Source organism: Moschus berezovskii, chromosome 14 (genome assembly GCF_049115385.1).
Source record: "Moschus berezovskii isolate FMDL1 chromosome 14, NW_MosBer_1.0, whole genome shotgun sequence".
Lineage (NCBI taxonomy): Eukaryota > Metazoa > Chordata > Mammalia > Artiodactyla > Moschidae > Moschus > Moschus berezovskii.
The window spans coordinates 19,435,140-19,447,927 of record NC_142473.1 but is presented as its reverse complement, the minus strand read 5'-3'; the positions used below and the strand labels follow the sequence as shown (position 1 = coordinate 19,447,927).

Sequence of the window (12,788 nt, the reverse complement as noted above, 5' to 3'; positions counted from 1 at the left end):
AGCCTTTGGCCAGCAGAGTAAACAGAGTTGCGTCCACACCAGCCCTGCTTCAGACACATTCAGTGTGGCCTGAGCGCCAAGGGCTGGATCTGAAGCTCAGCATGGTGTGATGTTCAAGCTATCTTTGACCCAAAAGAAGAGCCATTGCGCGCATGCTCAGCCATTTCCGACTCTGCAACCCTGGGAACTGCAGCCCCCCAGGCTCCTCTGTCTATGGTATTCTCCAGGCAAGAATACTGGGGTAGGTTGCCATGCCATCCTTCAGGGGACCTTCCCAACCCGGGGATCGAACCCGTGCCTCCAGTGGCTCTTGCAATGGCAGGTGGGTTCTTTCCCACTCAGGCACCTGGGAAGCCCAGAGAAGAGCAGGTCTCCCTTTAACTTTACTGTCACCTTCTCTTGTGCTTAACAGGTTATCAGTTTGTCATTAATGGTGATGGTTTGGGAAGCTATCGGCTGTTGGGTCAGTGCATCATGGATGACCCTTGAGTCAGGGAGGCCTTTGTCTGAGATCACTGGGCTCATGTTCTGGCCTCGAGCTGCAAAGATGGGCTCAGTATGTTGTGGATATTCAGCGCTCTCATCCCATCCATCACACACTGTCGAGACTTCACTGTTTTTGTCTAGAGATGGAAAGGTCTGAAGGGCACAGAGCTTAGGATGAGTAAGAACCTGGAGTTCTGGCCTTCATTACTGATTTACCATAGCTTACGAATTCTCTCACCATCTCTGATCTGCGGACCATGGGAGATGTGTGGCAGGTTATGGTCTCTTCTTGTGGGAAACCCCGTGGAGACGGCACCGGTCAAGGCATCCTTGACTTTCATCAGTTCAGTTCAGTCGCTCAGTCATATCTGACTCTCTGCAACCCCATGGACCGCAACATGCCAGGCTTCCCTGTCTATCACCAACTCCCGGAGTTTACCCAAACTCATGCCCATTGAGTCAGTGATGCCATCTAGCGATCTCATCCTCTGTTGTCCCCTTTTCCCACCTTCAATCTTTCCCAGCATCAGGGTCTTTTCAAATGAGTCCGCTCTTCACATCAGGTGGCCAAAGTATTGGAGCCTCAGCATCAGTCCTTACAATGAATATTCAGGACTGATCTCCTTTAGGATGGACTGGTCTGTCCCGTTAATGGAAGTGAAGGCACGAGTGAATCCTGGGGAACTAGATCTCACACACCAGAGCTAAGTCTGCATGCTGCAACTAAAGATTCCAAAGGCCACAACAAAGATCCCCCAAATAAATATTAAAAAAGAGATGACGTCAGAGCCAGTGGTGCCATGGATCCCCTTCCACAGAACACGCTTGCTTCGTCTCTTCACAGGCCAGCCATCAACACTGCCATCCTTCCCATCAGTTCAGGGGGCTCATGGTTTCCTGCATTCATGGAGGAGGGACCCTGTGGTGTGTTCAGCCTCCCAAATCACGCATGTTTTTCTTAGAAAATTCACTGTGGATTTTCCTCTAGAAAAACCCCCTGGTTTGGTTTTATTTAGCACAAAGTTCCTGATGCTCTCTGGTGCTCGGGTGCTTCAGTCGTGTCCAACATTCTGCGACCGCGTGGACTATAGCCCTCCAGACTCCTCTGTCCCTGGGATTCTCCAGGCAAGAGTACTGGAGTGGGATGTAATGCCGTCCTCCAGGGGATCTTCCCGACCCAGGGATGGATCCTGGGTCTCCTGCATTGCAGGTGGATTCTTCACTATCTGAGCCACCAGGGAAGCCCCATGCTCCCTGGGAATGTGTGCAGGGGGGAGGGAGGTAGCAAAGAGGACAGAGCCCTGGAGCCCATGTGGCCGATGAGAGAGAAACCATGCCTCTCGCCAGGAACCCACGCCGACCCAGCAGAGCGGCCAGAGTGCAGTTTACCCTGTGAACAAGCGTGAGAATTCGGGCTGAAGGGCAGCTTTACTCCAGGTGGTTGTGAGGTCTCAAACGTCTGTACAGTACAACAGAGAATGTTTGGTGGCCCCCTCTTACTCTGAGTTGCAAATGGCTGGAGGAGGAAGGGGGATTTTTGGAGTGAGCGTGTTTACAAAGTGCTGATTTGCAGTTTAGATAGTTAACAAAAATGAATTGCTATGTGGCATTAAAAGGTGAGCCAGACCCAAAGCTTTTGGATTAACCACCATGCGTTACTCTGAACAAAAATGAGGCCAGGGAGTGTTTTTTTAAATTCCACCAGCTAAACATGTGTTTTGAATACCAGCATTAACATTTACTAGTTCGTACAATTTTTAAGCTGAATTGTGGCTGGGTGAGCCAAGTAAAATGCCCTGTTTATTGTGAGGAGCGGCTCTGTGGTGTGGGAATTTCAAAAGGCTGGGGTCAAGTTTAGGTTGCTTTCTCAGGAAATGTAACACAACTCCAGCTGCAGTGCATTAAATGCGTGGCTTCTCCAGACAAGAGGATCATCCGTGTGCATCCTGCCTAGCAATAGTTTGGGTCTTAGTTTACCCAAGAGTCTAGTTTCAGTCTCAGTCTGAACACTTGAGAGTCCTGTGTCAGCGCCACCGAAGGGGTCCAGGTGGGAAGGCTGTGGGTTTGGGGAAAGAAGATTTGAGGGGTTTTAAGTCCTGGCTCTTCCACTTTGTAGCAAATTGCTTAAGTTCTCAGAGCCTCAGTTTCCTTATCTGCAATTTGTTGTGGCCGATGTTTCCTAAAAGTAACTGATTTTCTTCCTTACACCAATGAAACACTTTCATTGTCAAAAATCTAGTAATATAGATAACTCCCACTTCTTAAAAAATGGTAAAGAAGGGAAATAGAAATTGCCTTCAGTTCCATTATCCAGACAAAACCACTCTTAAATACTCTGTTCAACTGTTGCTTTCACAATCAGAAAGTATAAGAAAATAAATTGGAAACTGCTAGATAAATAAGAGGTATTTTTACTGAGGGAGAAGTCTTAAAAATTGAACCTAGACATTTGTTATTTTCACCTCATTTTTAGATTATTTTGTTTTGTTTACTTCCTCTGATTATTAAAATAACAGTGCTGATTTTTGACATATCTATTTCCTAATTTTTCTATAAGTGAAAGTCGCTCAGTCATGTCTGACTCCTTGTGACTCCAGGGACTGTACAGTCTATGGAATTCTCCAGGCCAGAATACTGGAGTGGGTAGCCTTTCCCTTCTCCAGGGGATCTTCCCAACCCAGGGATCGAACCCAGGTCTCCCGCATTGCAGACAGATTCTGTTTTTCTATGATGAACATATATATTAGTGCAGAATTTTTTGAATAGCTACCCATGTTCATTGTAGAAATTACATAAAGAATAGAAAAATAGGAAGAAAAAAAAGTCCATGAATTTGTCATCTGGAGATAGTCATTCTGTCCTTTTGTCAAGTTCCTTCTAGTCATTTTTCTGTGGTGTTTTACTCAAGCAAAGTCTTAATATGTATCATGTCCTGAGAACTTTAAAGAATCTTTGCTTTGAAGCTCAGTAAACATTCATTGAACTGATTGTTGCTGCTGCTGCATCACTTCAGTCGTGTCTGACTCTGTGTGACCCCAATATTGATAAATTGAAAAAAGTTGTATTGATTTTAGTTGTCTATTAGTAACTTTGCTTTGGGAAATTTATTTAGCTGTTTGCATTTTCTCTTTTGAATTACTTGGTCACACATCCTTCATCTGTTTATCCATTGATGTCTCTTTTCCTATTATGTTTTAGACAACTTTTGGCAATCACACAAGCCATATTAAATATTAGCACAATGGCCTAATTGTAGATAAACATGTTGTTTAGTCACTAAGTCATGTCCGACTCTTTTGTGACCCATGGACTGTAGCCCACCAGGCTCTTCTGTCCATGGGATTTTCCAGGCAAGAATACTGGAGTGGGTTGCCAGGTCCTTCTCCAGGGGATCTTCCCGTCCCAGGGACAGAACCTGCGTCTCGTGTGTTGGCAGGCGGATTCTTTACCCCTGAGCCACCTGGGAAGCCCCCAAAACATATAGTTTAATATTTTGAGTACAGGTTGCTGGTCACCATTATCAATGAAGATCTGAGGTTAGTAGAGTGGGGACTACTGGTCTGTTTGCGTGAATTGCTCTGTTGCTCACTGAATTCTGGAATTGTTTCCAAAATGAAGCCTTTTGGTGTACATGTAGTGTGGACCAGAGCAGTGCTGAACAATGGAAATATACTGTTGAGGAGGGAGAGGGGAGGGATAAATTGGAAGATTGGAACTGATGTATAGACGCCACTATGTATAAAATAGATAACTGGTAAGGACCTGCTGTATAGTACAGGGAACTCTACTCAATACTCTGTAATGACCTATGTGGGAAAAGAATCTAAAAAAGAGTGGAGATACATTTGTATATATATATCTGTATATGTATACATATATATATATGTGTGTGTGTATATATATATATCCACTCTTTTTTAGATGTGTGTGTGTGCCTGTGTGTGTAACTGATTTACTTTGCTGTACAGCAGAAACTAACATGACATTGTAAATCAGCTATACTCTAATAAGAATTTAAAAATTTAAAATGCTAAATTAAAAAAATAAAGACGTTGACATCCTTTAAAAAAGAAATATAACGTGGGTCAGATATCTAATTAAAAATTTTCTCACAGCCACACTTTTATAAACTTAAAAGAAACGGGTGAAATTAATTAAAAAATATGTTTTAGTTAACCCGTTTTTAAAAATTGAAGGACTGATGCTAAAGCTGAAACTCCCAATACTTTGGCCACCTCATGCGACGAGTTGACTCACTGGAAAAGAGTCAGATGCTGGGAGGGATTGGGGGTGGGAGGAGACGGGGACGACAGAGAATGAGATGGCTGGATGGCATCACTGACTCGATGGACATGAGTTTGAGTGAACTCCAGGAGTTGGTGATGGACAGGGAGGCCTGGTGTGCTGTGATTCATGGGGTCGCAGAGAGTCGGACACGACTGAGCGACTGAACTGAACTGACAGTGTTGTTTGTGTTAGTTTCTGCTCTAAAGCAAAGCGATTCATTTATACATTATACTTACTACATTAAATTTTTTTTCTGCTATTGAATATCGTTCCCTGTGCTGTACCATAAGACTTTGTTATCTGTTTTATGTATAGTAATTTATATCTGCTAATTCCAAACTCTTAATTTATCTACCCTCCCCACCCCAAGCCTTCCCCTCTTTGGTAACCATAAGTTTGTTTTCTGTGTCTGTGAGTTGATTTCTGTTTTGCCAGTCAGGTCATTTGTTTCATTTTTTTAAGATTTCAGTTACAGGTGATATCATATATTTGTGTTTGTCTGACTTCTCTTGGTATGAGAATCTCTAGGCCCATCCTAGAGATTGCTGCAAATGGCACTTCTTTCTTTTTATGGCTGAGTAATATTCAACTGTGTACGCTTATCACAGCTTCTTCATCCATTCATCTGCGGATGGACACTTAGGTGGCTTCCATGTCTTGGCTATTTTAAGTAGTGCTGCTGTGGACATTGAAGTGCGTGTGTCTTTTCAAATTGGTTCTTGTGTTTACTGGATATATGCTCGGGAGCAGGATTGATGGATCATGGGGTAACTGTATTTTTAGTTTTTTTAAGGAACTTCCATACCGTTCAGTTCAGTTCAGTCACTCAGTCGTGTCCAACTCTTTGCGACCCCATGAATCACAGCACGCCAGGCCTCTCTGTCCATCACCAGCTCCTGGAGTTTACCCAAGTTCATGTCCATCGAGTCGGTGATGCCATCCAGCCATCTCATCCTCTGTCGTCCCCTTCTTCTCCTGCCCCCAATCCCTCCCAGCATCAGGGGCTTTTCAAATGAATCAGTTCTTCACAACAGGTGGCCAAAGTATTGGAGTTTCAGCTTCAGCATCAGTCCCTCCAATGATCACCCAGGACTGATCGCCTTTAGGATGGACTAGTTGGATCTCCTTGCAGTCCAAGGGACTCTCAAGAGTCTTCTCCAACACCACAGTTCAAAAACATCAATTCTTCGGCGATCAGCTTTCTTCACAGTCCAACTCTCACATCCATACATGACCACCGGAAAAACCATAGCCTTGACTAGATGGACCTTTGTTGGCAAAGTAATGTCTCTGCTTTTTAATATGTTATCTAGGTTGGTCATAACTTTCCTTCCAAGGAGTAAGCGTCTTTTAATTTCATGGCTGCAATCAGCATCTGCAGTGATTTTGGAGCCCTAAAAAATAAAGCCTGACACTGTTTCCACTGTTTCCCCATCTATTTCCCATGAAGTGATGGGACCAGATGCCATAATCTTAGTTTTCTGAATGTTAAGCTTTAAGCCAACTTTTTCACTCTCCTCTTTTACTTTTATCAAGAGGCTTTTTAGTTCCTCTTCACTTTCTGCCATAAAGGGTGGTGTTAGGTGTAATGTAAATACAAATGTTTAAACAAGCTTATTTATGGGAACTTCCCTGGTAGTTCAGTGGTTAAGACTGTGCTTCCAATGCAGGGGTCATGGGTTTGATCCCTGGTTGGGGATCCCACATGCTGTGAAGCATGGCCCAAAAAAAATTTTTTTAAGAGAATATGTAAACAAGCTTATTTATGAAGACTTGTTGTTTGCAGAGAGAAGCAAAGGGACTATTGAGTAGTAGCTGTCCCCAATGATCGTGCTTCCCTAATCCATTATCACTTCAGTCTTGAGCTGCATTTTGTGTATGAGAAAGGAAGTGACATGGAGCTGTGTTATTAAATTGGCAGTGTCATGACTGGAGATTCTAACTATATTGTCCAGATCAAATATAAATACCAGAGGTCTCTTCCTCAATAAAACAGTGTTGAAGTTCATAAAGCATATATGACCTCCTAACTTGCTGTGGGGCTCTGGGGTCAAATGAACTGACGAAAATGTACTGGGTACCAATTTAGTGTAAGTCGTAATTTTCTACCCTCAGAAAACATGCGTGCTACTAATTAGGAAGAATAATAATGTATGAAAAATTAAATGATATTTAAATAAAAATTCAAGAGAACAAAAACATGACATAGGCCAGTGATGGTAGGTTGTCAGAAGTGTGAGTCGGGCAGGGTTGCAAATTAGGAAGCAAGAAATGAGTGCAGATTCTGGGTCAGGCTATGTGTCACGGTCCCAAGTCATTAATGATGGAAGATCAGCCCATATATATTCCCTGTATGACCCTATTTTGAATCATAGATGCGGCTCTTTGTTTTTTTATTAAAATTTTTTTGATGTGGATCATTTTTAAAGTCGTGGTCCAAATCATTGATGATGGAAGGTCAGCCCATATATATTCCCTGTATGACCCTACTTTGAATCATAGATGTGGCTCTTTGTTTTTTTATTAAAAATGTTTTTGATGTGGATCATTTTTAAGTCTTTATTGAATTACTTACAGTATTGCTTCTGGTTTATGGTTTGAGTTTTTTGGTCACGAGGCATGTGGAATCTTAGTTCCCTGACCAGGGCTCAAACCCGCACCCTCTGCATTGGAAGGTGAAGTCTTAACCACTGGACCACCAGGGAAAGCCCAGATGTGGCTCTTTAAATGCTCCTTGATTCTTGCTTCTAAGACCTCACTGTGGACTTGGGGGGAATAGGCTCTTCCAGCCCTGCTCAAATGTATTTAATAGTCAGTTCAGTGGCAGGTGGGAAAAGATCCCTTTCTTCATTGTTCCAGGATTTCTGCAATTCCGTGAGAAAGGAGCAGAACCTGGTGGTGGTCCTGCCTTGGGGTGTGTGAGGATAAAGCAGGGTGATGAGTTGTGCTTCCTGGCAGATGGTGTTAGACCCTTAATAGTGTTAGTTGAATCCTTGGTGTGTGTGAGGATAAAGCAAGGTGATGAGTTGTGCTTTCTGGTAGATGGTGTTAGACCCTTAATAGTGTTAGTTGAATGCTTCTGTAGAAGAGACATTAAAGACAATAGCATTGAAGGTAAGTAACAGTCCAAGAGAACAACACAGGGGCAGGTTTCTAGCCTTTATGCTTCCCCTGAGGCGGCTCGAACCTACGGAAAGCTCTGATGCTTTTGCTAGTGAGTCAGGGACATGGTGGTCACTCAGACTGAGCCTCTGGGACCTGGAAGCAGAGGTCACGGGGCGCCTGCCTGTCCTCCCTGTGTTCCCCCACACTGTTCAGGGAACGAGTGAGCTGCAGGCGCTGGAATTCCAAAGCCTGTGCTTGGATCTTCTTTATGTTTCTGTTATCTCTGTTCTATTTTGTTTTGGAGAAGGAAAAAGCAACCCACTCCAGTATTCTTGCTTGGAGAATTCCATGGACAGAGGAGCTTGGAGGGCTCCAGGCCATGGGGTTGCAAAGGGCTGGACACGACCGAAGCGACTTAGCACAGACCGTCGTCTTGTGCCTTGTTTTCTCATCTGAATACAGAGACGCGATAGTGATGCCTGTTTTATAAGGCAGTTACGAAGGTCAAGGTGATATGATGTGTGTAGCAGTGCATACTGCAGGGGCTGGAGTCAGAAGTGCCCAGTAAGTGTTAGCCTAACAGAAGATTATTGGACTTCTCACGAAAGCCACTCTCAGCGCTCGGTTCTGGGTTGTTGTCGTTCAGTCACTGAGTCATGTCCGACTCTTTACTGCAGCATGTCAGACTCCCGTGTCCTCCACTGTCTCCTGGACTTTGCTCAAATTCACATCCATTGAGTCGGTGATGCCATCCAACCATCCCATCCTCTGTCGCCCGCTTCTCCTCTTGCCCTCAATCTGTCCCAGCACCAGGGTCTTTTCCAGTGAGTCAGCTCTTCGCATCAGGTGGCCAAAGTATTGGAGCTTCAGCTTCAGCATCAGTCCTTCCAGTGAATATTCAAGGTTGATTTCCTTTAGGATTGACTGGTTTGATCTCCTTGTAGTCCAAGGGACTCTCAAGAGTCTTCAGCAGCTGCTGCTGCTGCTAAGTCACTTCAGTCGTGTCCAACTCTGTGTGACCCCACAGACGGCAGCCCACCAGGCTCCCTCGTCCCTGGGATTCTCCAGGCAAGAACACTGGAGTGGGTTGCCATTTCCTTCTCCAATGTGTGAAAGTGAAAAGTGAAAGTGAAGTTGCTCAGTCGTATCCGACTCTTAGCGACCCCACGGACTGCAGCCTACCAGGCTCCTCCATCCATGGAATTTTCTAGGCAGGGGTACTGGAGTGGTTTGCCATTGCCTTCTCCATCTTCAGCAGCACCACAGTTCAAATGTATCAATTCTTCAGTGCTCAGCCTTGTATGGGATACAGATGATACTAATTATAATTATAGTGGTAATAGCTAACATTTGTCCAGTGCTTAATTTGTGCCCAGCTTTATACATATTAACTCCTTAAGTCCTTTAACTTAAGCCAAGTGATGGTATGGTCCCAGGATACCGAGACAAATGATGTCAAGTAACAGCTCTCTGCCTTCACATTCTAACAGAGGAAGTAAGTGAAAGTGTTAGTCACTCAGTTGTGACCGTATGGACTGTAGCCCACCAGGCTCCTCTGTCCATGGGAATTCTCCAGGCAAGAATACTGGAGTGGAAAGCCATTCCCTTCTCCAGGGGATCTTCCCGACCCAAGGATTGAACCCAGGTCTCCCACATTGCAGGGAGATTCTTTACCATCTGAGGCACCAAGAAGCCCCAACAGAGGAAGTAAGCTATAGTCAAATAGACAGTTGTGGCATAGAATTCTGGGCTTGCGTTTACAAGCTCAGCTGGTAAAGTCTGCATGCAATGCATAAGACTCCGGTTCAGTTCCTGGGTCAGGAAGATCCTCTGGAGTAGGGCGTGGCAACCCACTCCAGTATTCTTGCCTGAAGAATTCCCATGGACAGAGGAATCTGGCGGGCTGAGTCCATTGGGTTGCAAAGAGTCGGACACCACTGAGCGACTAAGCACAGCACAGCACAGAATTCTATACAAGGTAGTTTCTCAGTAAATATTGGTTTCCATCTCCTCTTTTTCTTCTTTCTCTGTGTCCCCATTGCGAAGAAGTCTTTACCCTAATGGTGGCCGATCAGGAGGATTATCTTTGGAAGCGGAGGATATCTTGATTCATAGCACTGGTCTGATGGTGTGTGACATTTTCCTGTGTCCCCCTCCCCGCCCACCACCGTTCTTTCCGCTTCATTTACTCTCATCCAGATCTACCTTGTATGGACCTTTGAGGCCACCCGCCCCAGTGACTGAGGAGCAGAGCCAAGGAACAGTAGTTTGCTCTCCTGGCTATACATCGTCCATTGTAATACCATGCTTCTTGAATGTGTAATCAGGTTATTTTTTGAAGCCAGTGTTCTCTATTTATCATAAAAGACTTCCTATTTTGAAAAACCCATTCTTTCTGTCCCTGAACTTGGCAAGAACCTTTTTCCTGCATTGCCACTCAGGTGGCTAGTCACCATCATGGATGACTTAGGCTGGCATTATGAAAACTTCCCTTTTGTTATATAAGGGAAGATGACCGAGAACATAGGCCCATCCTTGCCTGTGAGTTTTAAATGCCAGAGCCCAGTAAATGTCAAAAGGTAGAAGCCCCACCCTGAAGCCCCTGCCTGAAGGGTCAGAGGGCAAGTCCTGTTGGGGCCCTGATGCTTCATCTCTGCCCACCCCAGCTCCAAGGAGACATGCCATGCTTATTGTTTGCGTTGGATGAAGTGGGAAGGGAGAACTTGGAGATGGGAATGGGTATCTGCCTTTGGATCGAGGCAGTGTAATTTGTGATATTTTGTCTCTGGTCAAGGTAACCTCTTTGCATGAAAAATACACTGTAGAATTTAGTCAGGTTGCAGGAATGCACTTACTCACAAAGGACCTGTGGTGTTTTGGGTCCACAACTGATAGGAATCCCTGTGATGGGGGTGAAAGGTGGGCGAAAGGCAGCCAAGGGCATTTCACTCTCACTATGGAGTTGGACCTCGTACACAGAGACATCCTTATGCACACGGGACAACACATTCACATATACTTCAGTGTAGAAGGGGCACAAATTCATCAAACTTCAGAAAAGCTTTGTTTCTAATGAGAAGTTCAGATAGGAATCGTAGGTGTGGAAAGGGAGAGAAGGGGGAGGGTTTACACCGCCCCATCCCGAGCACTCTTTTCTGAAATTTGTGGCCCTTAAGGAGTAAAGAACCACCTTAAGCTCCATGGTTCCCTCTTTGACTCGAGGAACTTAGATCCTAGCTATTTTAACATGAAATGGATGGGCTCCTAGATCAAAACCGTGAGGAGATCTAGTTGGAAACTAGCTTGGGAGCCTGGTGGAGCACTCTGATGTTGGTTACCAGAACAGAGCCAGTGGTTAGTCACTCTGGTGGGATCCCTGGGTTTCTTCTGAGGTCATCTTTAGGGGTGTTTGCATCTCCATGTAGGGAGGGCTAAGGTGACAACCTTCTAGAGTTTGATGTTTAGCTGCAGAAGTCAGCATTCAGAGGATGCTTAATGCTCTAAGATATACTTGCACAATGAGAGATATGGAGGCTGACATGGTCCAAAAACACTGCAGCAAATATACTCAAAGGAAATATAAGATCAGATGACCTCTGAGGATAAAAGGAGGTAGTTCTGAGAGATTTGGCCCCGGAGGATCAAAAGGAACGGAGGTAACACGTCAAACTGTTACGGACTAGAAGGAGCTCAACCCTTTGATATAAAGAAGTCAGTGATTTGGGGGTTGCTGATAATTCTTAGCACCCCAGTTCCCAGACTGAGACCTAAAGGTTGAAGGGGTAAACAAGAACACCAGTTTCCCCAAGTCTGCAGAAGAGAGATAGCCATGGTTGGAGAACTAGATGCCAAGACTATCTTTGCTGTTTATACTATAGAGTTGTTGTTAGGAGCTCTTGGCGTAGGCTGGAAGAAAATACAGTGATTCTTATGAAACCGATTAACAGAATCAGGAGGTGGGGATCCTTCAGAAGGGGAGATTGGAGGTGAAAATTCATGGGTACAGATAAAGAAGTTAGTACCAGAATTCGAACCATCAAGGGACACCTGTGTTTTTCTTAACCTGGCTGTTGTTGCTGTTGTTCAGTCACTAGGTCGTATCTGTCTGTGACCCCGTGATGGCAGCACGCTCTTGTGTCCTGCACTGTCTCCTGGAGTTTGCTCTAATTTACGTCCATGGAGTCGGTGATGCTATCTGACCATCTCATCTTCTGTCACCCCCTTCTCCTTTTGCCTTCAGTCTTTCCCAGGTTTCCTCACTGGGCACCTTTGGTCCATCCTTGCCAACATACATCCCACCCACAGGCATGAAGACAGCTCCTCCCCTGCCCTCTTCACACTCCAAGGGAAGTTCTGGCTTTGGCTCCCAGAGGCCCACGCCCATCCCTCTGGCCTCATCTCATACTGTTCCTGCCGTCTGGGCTCTGTGTCCACTTGCTTTCTTCCACTTGATCTGCTCCTCTCGGTCCCGCTCGCCCTGATCTGTCTACCTGGAAAACTTCCCCCACTTCTCCACCCCCTGCCCGCAGCCACTCTTTACTCCACGTCTGTCAACAGCCTTCAGCTCAGGCATCCGCTTCTCAGAGACCATTTCCCTGACCCCTCTGTGTGAACTGGCCACTCAGTGATTCCCTGTCCCTCGGGTTGGTTCTTGGAGAGGTGTCGTTGCTTTTCAGTACCCAGCTTTGCGTGTTCATCATTTGGTGGTGTGCCCATCTCTCTCTCCAAAAACATGAACGTCATGAGAGCAGGGAAGGACCTTGTCTGTCTGGTCCGCCGTTTCCCCGATGACCAGAGCAGTGCAGATTCAGAGGGAGAGCGCTGAACATCTGTGAGATGGAGAGTTGAAGCTGCATCTCTCAGCCCAGGCTGGACCCTGCGTTGATGCTGACCCCCGGCATCACTGTGGG

At 45.4% G+C, this 12,788-nt stretch overlaps 1 protein-coding gene across 9 annotated transcripts in view; it reads left to right on the top strand.

Annotated features, from left to right (window-relative positions):
* Window positions 1-12,788, top strand: part of AMOTL1 (angiomotin like 1) — a 199,993-nt gene that overhangs the window by 120,041 nt on the left and 67,164 nt on the right. The window lies entirely within an intron of this gene.